Source organism: Lampetra fluviatilis, chromosome 4 (assembly GCF_964198595.1).
Source record: "Lampetra fluviatilis chromosome 4, kcLamFluv1.1, whole genome shotgun sequence".
NCBI classification, from domain to species: domain Eukaryota; kingdom Metazoa; phylum Chordata; class Hyperoartia; order Petromyzontiformes; family Petromyzontidae; genus Lampetra; species Lampetra fluviatilis.
This window is the reverse complement of record NC_136278.1, coordinates 12,056,363-12,062,254: the sequence shown is the minus strand read 5'-3', so window position 1 is coordinate 12,062,254 and position 5,892 is coordinate 12,056,363. Positions and strand designations below refer to the sequence as shown.

The following is a 5,892-nucleotide window of genomic DNA, read 5'->3' as shown; positions in this document are numbered from 1 at the left end:
GGGTCCACGATTTTCTTTCAACACAGACATTAAGTCAATTTTGACCTTGTAAAAGTAAATAGTGTAGTGCATTTAAAAGGTATAAACAATGACCATTAAATGCCCAACAAAAGAGGTGAGTTACACAGTAATTACCTGCGTGTGATTTATTTACGAGGCTGCCTGCGACGCATACAGGCGAAAGCATTACAGACAATAACGTTTCTTTGCTTCATTTTAATGAAAACAATTTTTCTTCACACCTCTCCCTTTGACTGCCACTGGGTTGGTAAAACAAAGATGTGCAAACCTGTTTTAATTGCTAAATCTGCAGCTGCTGTGGCCTCCTGTGGGCTGTAGGGCCCTCCCAAGTGATTCTCTGGGCCTAGATTAACTATTAAATAGGCAGACCACTTACCAGTGTTTCCCATTTTTTTTTTTACTGCTAATGTAGCAACATAAACGCAGTGGATAGAGGTTCCTTAATTGTTCCCATCAGGGACCTCAAAAGACTGGTTCCTGGCCCAGAATGTTTTCCCCCCACAATTGTTTTCACCCATGCAGTCTGTCACCGCGCACCGCCGAATTCCCAGTGTTGGAGTTGTTGACGCTCCGTGATGTTAGGCGACCGCGAGAGCCAAATGGCCACGTCTCGCTTGCCGCCAAGACATTTGTTGATTTGCGGCAGAATCAACGGCGAGAACGCTGTAGCCCCCTTCTGTCGAGCGAGCAAAACCCTCCGACGACATCCTTTAAGAGAGTGCGTTGGTCACCAGCCGAGATGGAGCAGTGGTTGTGTGGAGTGGCATAGTACCATCAAGCATATGAGGAATGAGGACAAATTTGTCCTTTGGCAGAGATGTGTTGGTGTTTGTACGTACGTGTAGCAGTCGTGTCGTGGTTGGCGCACTGCGCTACGAACCTGACGACCCGAGCTCGATTGCCGCTCGCGACCAATAACAGTGGTGAATGTTTTTACCATTCGTGGGCTTCTCCTAGATCGACTCGGCCTTAAAATGAAGACGTGGTGCAGTGTGTAAACATCAGCACTTGGGTAGACAAAAGACGGCCAGACGTGATGTTGGCCACTGGCTCCCTCGTGTGCCATGCTGGCCTTAAGAGGTGCTCGCTGACATCGCTTGGTCCTACAGTCGGTTATAATGATATTTGTGCTATACCTGAGTGGTCCGGTCACAGATTGTATTGGGATAACCCAAGCATAATTCACTGCTTAATTAGGACTGAAAGGACGATGACGATGATAAGTGCCCGATTAAGCTAGTGCAGGGCCTGTAGCATATGTTATAAAGGGGCCCAAAATTCACAAAATATACATATTAAAACACTCAATTTTTACTTGCATAGTAATGTAAATTTATTTTTTTATTTGCTATAAAGCCAGATAATACGACAAATCGCTCACCTTAAACACCCAGTCATTCATAAAAGTTAAAGGCAGTCTAGTACTATAGTAATAGAGCAAGTGCAGAATCACTGAACCGGAGTTGATAGTTTGAAAGCATTTAGCGCGGGGCCCTTGAAAGTGCGGGGCCTGTAGCATTTGTAGCTACTTTTGCTACGAGGATAATCCGGCACTGATGATGATGATGAATCATCTGTTGATGTGCATTGCTTATTGTCGCAGGCTCATGTCTCTAAAATTTTACGATGACCTTGGAAGAACGGCGTTTATGCTGTGTTTTTGCGAACGCAATTTTTGTCTGTTTTCTAATGTATAATTTTAAGGGCAAAGTATTAATATTCAACTGCAGTGGAATCAAATACAAACTGCAGTGGAGCGAGGGAACAAAATGCACACTGAAAGCGCATTAAATAAGTTAGAGGCTGTGTGGTGGATATGCAATGTTCTTTTAAAACCCTTAACTTGGTTATTTTGGATAATTTCATGAAGCTACACTTAGTGCGAGCTCAGGACCCTGCGAAGCTTTTAAACAGCTGAGCGACACTAAGTGGGCTGGAAAGCGTTCGGCGAGTTCCAGATATACGGGTCGCTTAAAATCATAGCACGCACACTGGAGTATATTGTTGTGTATTCTTCGACGGGACACCGCTTGCAAAATCTCTGCTCGCCGATCCCATATTCAATGGGATCTCCAGCTTCTGACATGGTTGGCGGACTGACGTTGACCCGAGGAGTCATCGTGGATAGGGGCACCCATACCATTTATTTATTTTAACGAATCTTATATTTGTACGAATTGTATAAATAATGCATTAACCCGTATAAAGCACTGCATATGCAGATACATAGAAATGACGCGATATGTAAATCGGGTGCGATTTAAAATGCAGAGATGGAGGCGCGCGTTCAAGACTGAAGACACACGGTAACGAGTGTCGAGAAGTGGGGCACAGAGTGGGAGAAAGATGGTACCCACCGCAGAGACATTGATGAGTGTATTTGGTGTGTCTCGTTCTGATGCGCGTCTCGCTCAACACGAGGCAGACACAGAACGCGAGGATATTACGACACGAACACTAGACGGCCGAGACCCATAAACCTAAAGATATCAACTGTGAAGCCTTGGACACACACGGTAGAAAATTGAGATCGACAGCAAGTGGACTGCGAATACAGAGAGACGACACGGCAGCTACACACACACAGTCTATTATGCAATTGGGCAGAAAAAACGCGATACTGTAATAAGGCCTTGTTAACAATACACGGTGGAGAGAGCGAGGACGAGAGCGAAACGCAGAGGGTTGTAAAAACGTGGATGCCTTCCGAGCCGCATGCGGCTCCTGAAAGGACTGCTTGGTGACGTTACAGTATTCGCGTGCATTTGGGCTCTTGAAATGTAGTGAGTTGTTTTTTTTCTCTCTCTCTCACTGATTTAAAAAAAAAATATGGCTCTTCTTGTCATTTTTGGTTGCACGACCCCTGGCGTAACGAGCGCGCGAGAAAGCGTGAGCATAGCAGAGGGAGAGAGCATAGCAGAGAGAGCAAGAGAGAGAGCCGTCTCGCTCGCTGCAGCGTTGTACAACGCTCTCAGTCGCACGTGGTCGAGACGGGCACTGCAAGATCCGACCGTGTGCTGCGCCCGGGGGCTCGCCCAGCTGCACTCGCTCCCGCTTGCCGAACGAGTTCATTGATGAGGTCGCACACACGAAGTTGCTCCTTGCCACAGATGAAGCACACGACATCATCACCTCGCTGGCCTCGTCAAGGAGCGTGAACCGTCGGTCACGCGAGCTCCGGTGGTCATCCCTCGCAGCAGCAGCAACATATTTATATTTTGGCTGCTCGCCGTCGAACAAAGACGGCGGTCAACCGGCGCATCGCGCGGCGCTTTCAGATGCGCTTCTGCGGCCGTCTGGAACGCTCCTTCCTTCCGATATCAGGAAGCCACGGGAGAGCTATGCACTTCTAAATCATCCAGATTGAAAACTCGTTTCTTCAAACTACTGTATAGTAGTAGTTTGTTGTCCTTCCCCCGCACATCCGATTTAGCGCGGTTGGCTAAGTACGGTGCGAAAGAAGTTCAACATTCGCGCATACATACAAAGGATAATTCCTTAACAGATTGTTGGGGCAAGCGCTGTTAGCAAGTAGCACCTATGAAAAAGGCCGGCACGGCACACGAGGTGGGGTTGGTGGCCAGCACCACGCCCGACACGAATCGTGTGGCGGGAGAGGATGGAGAGAGGGGGAGAGAGAGAGAGAGTCAGGAGAGAGAGGGAGAAGAGGGAGCGGGGTGAGTGCAGCACTGGATGCTGTGATGCTGCCGCTGACGTCAGTGGAAGGAGAGGGGAGGCAGATGCGGCGGGGGGCTGCTGCTGATGCGACCGTGGCTCAGCGCAGAGGCGGAGGAGCCGGGATACCGCGAGGAGCCAGGGGCCACGCATCCGTCCACCCCCCTCCCTCTCCGGGCCCCTCCCTCCCTCCCCACCCACCCACCCACACCTCCCCCTCGTGCTCCGAGGCGCAGGGAAGCATGCACAGGTGAGGTCCGCTACACCTGGCCACACGCAGGCAGGCGTGGTCAATGAGCTGCAACCCTTGCTCGTGTGTGTCTCTCTTTCTCATCATTTCGCCTCCATCTCTCTCTCTCTGCCATCTCTTCTCCCGGTACCTGCTGCTGCTCCGCTGCCCGATACGAATGAGACCTCGCTCCGGAGGGAGATATTGATTAGTATGGTGTTGTTGTTTTTTTCCCCCCGTTGTAGGGGGGTGGCGCGGTTTGATTCGACAGAGGGATGCATTAGTGTCGCTTCTGCCTAATAATGATGGAATGCGCGCGGGCTGACTTTGCACGTGCAAGTTGTGTGTCTGGTTGCGCAAGAGTTCCTGCTGATTTGTTTAATGCTCGATGCAGCAGCCGTCGCCTGTCGCCCGATCTGAGAGGACTGTACCGTGAAATATAGTCGAGCACGCCGCATTGAAACGCATTTCAATTACGTACGCGCAGTGCAATCGTATTTTGACCGAGAGCTGTGTACGGTGGTTCAGCGTCAGAGCAAGCGGTTCGCACTCGGAGGGATGCGAGTTTAAATCATGGCTCCGGTGGTTGACTCAGCCCATCAATCTCTCTCACCCTCTGGTCGATAAAATAAGTATCGCTTTGCAGGGGAAGTCAACAGTGGTTAATCTTTGGATAGACTCATCCCGCCATAGGAATGTGGAATTGTCACCACGGGCTCGGGCCTGCGAACAGGATGATCACCGCCTCATTGCTCAACTCACTTTTTTTTTCCATGTGCAAGAGTCTTTCTTGTACGCATCCTGTGGTCGAGATATCCAACTGTCTTACCGCGTGCAATGCATTCATCGTACGTGTCATTGATCTGTGTTTCTTTAAGGTGGCATTCTTATGAAGGCGTTACTTTCACGTGCTATTAATGTGCACCATCGACGTATACATCCATTCCATTTAAGGCAATTAATTATGTAAACACACCAGTGCACTGAATCTTACGCTCACTGTCTTTATACAATGTGAACAAACAATGGATTGCATCAAGGATGCGTTTCAAAAAATATATACTACTTTGGTATACTACATTTGAAATGTTTAGGTGCAATACGCCAACAGCCGTACATTGAACAGCAACGTCGTGATACATTAATGTTGAAAATCAAACAGCAGTGGGTACAAACTAAAATATTTTCACTGCCTCGCGTTCCACCCAATGCAACGTGGATTCATTTCGCGTGGTGCGGCCAACGTGGTAAGCCACGGAGAGGCTTCTTCACCCAAAGTGGTTTATGGATCCAGGGCGAGTGTGTCTGGCAACTGAGCTCGCCTTCACCACGGCTCCCATCTCCTTTAACAATCGCGTGGATTAAATGGGCAGCATTGTGTGTGTATATATAGGGCATGATAAATTGTTGCTACGTTAGATTCTTAACGTTTATTTAATTTTCACCAATGATTACATATTGCATTTAACACACGTTTTCACCATTGCCAAGTACAGTATACAATTACGGTGATATGTACATGTCGTGTATTGGTGAGAATTAAACGCGCGTTAAGGACCAAAAATAGCAACAGATTTCGTGCCACGCTCGACTCAGCTGCTGTTGGTTACAGCGGACACGATCTGGCTGATTTGTGAGAGACATTGCGAGGGGCTTTCGTTTGTTTAGTCTTTAACCGACTATTTCGAGCAGACCAGTGACAACCAATGAACAGAGGTCGCATTTTTTTTTATTACTTTTTTTTGCAACCCGTCGTTGAATAATTTATCGTTCTATTTTTGGCGGTGTGGGTTCTAAACACACACACGTGAATGTTTTAAATGGATATTCCGCTGACATGCCCAGCACTCGTGCAAAAAATAGAATTAAACAGCATTGAAGAACATGGCTTTTCCAGAAAATTACGTAAAATCTTGAATAATTATTCACCAAAAAAACCCGTAGTATTTGAGTGTCATTGTATGCAT

At 47.8% G+C, this 5,892-nt stretch overlaps 1 protein-coding gene across 13 annotated transcripts in view; it reads left to right on the top strand.

The window, feature by feature from the left end:
* The first annotated feature begins 3,710 nt into the window (after nucleotides 1-3,710).
* Nucleotides 3,711-5,892, top strand: part of LOC144931570 (janus kinase and microtubule-interacting protein 3-like) — a 264,070-nt gene continuing 261,888 nt past the window's right edge. For all 13 annotated transcript variants that reach the window (XM_078855561.1, XM_078855558.1, XM_078855556.1 and 10 more), the window contains exon 1: nucleotides 3,711-3,946. The gene's annotated coding sequence lies outside the window, so the exon portion shown is untranslated. The remainder of the gene's footprint in view (nucleotides 3,947-5,892) is intronic.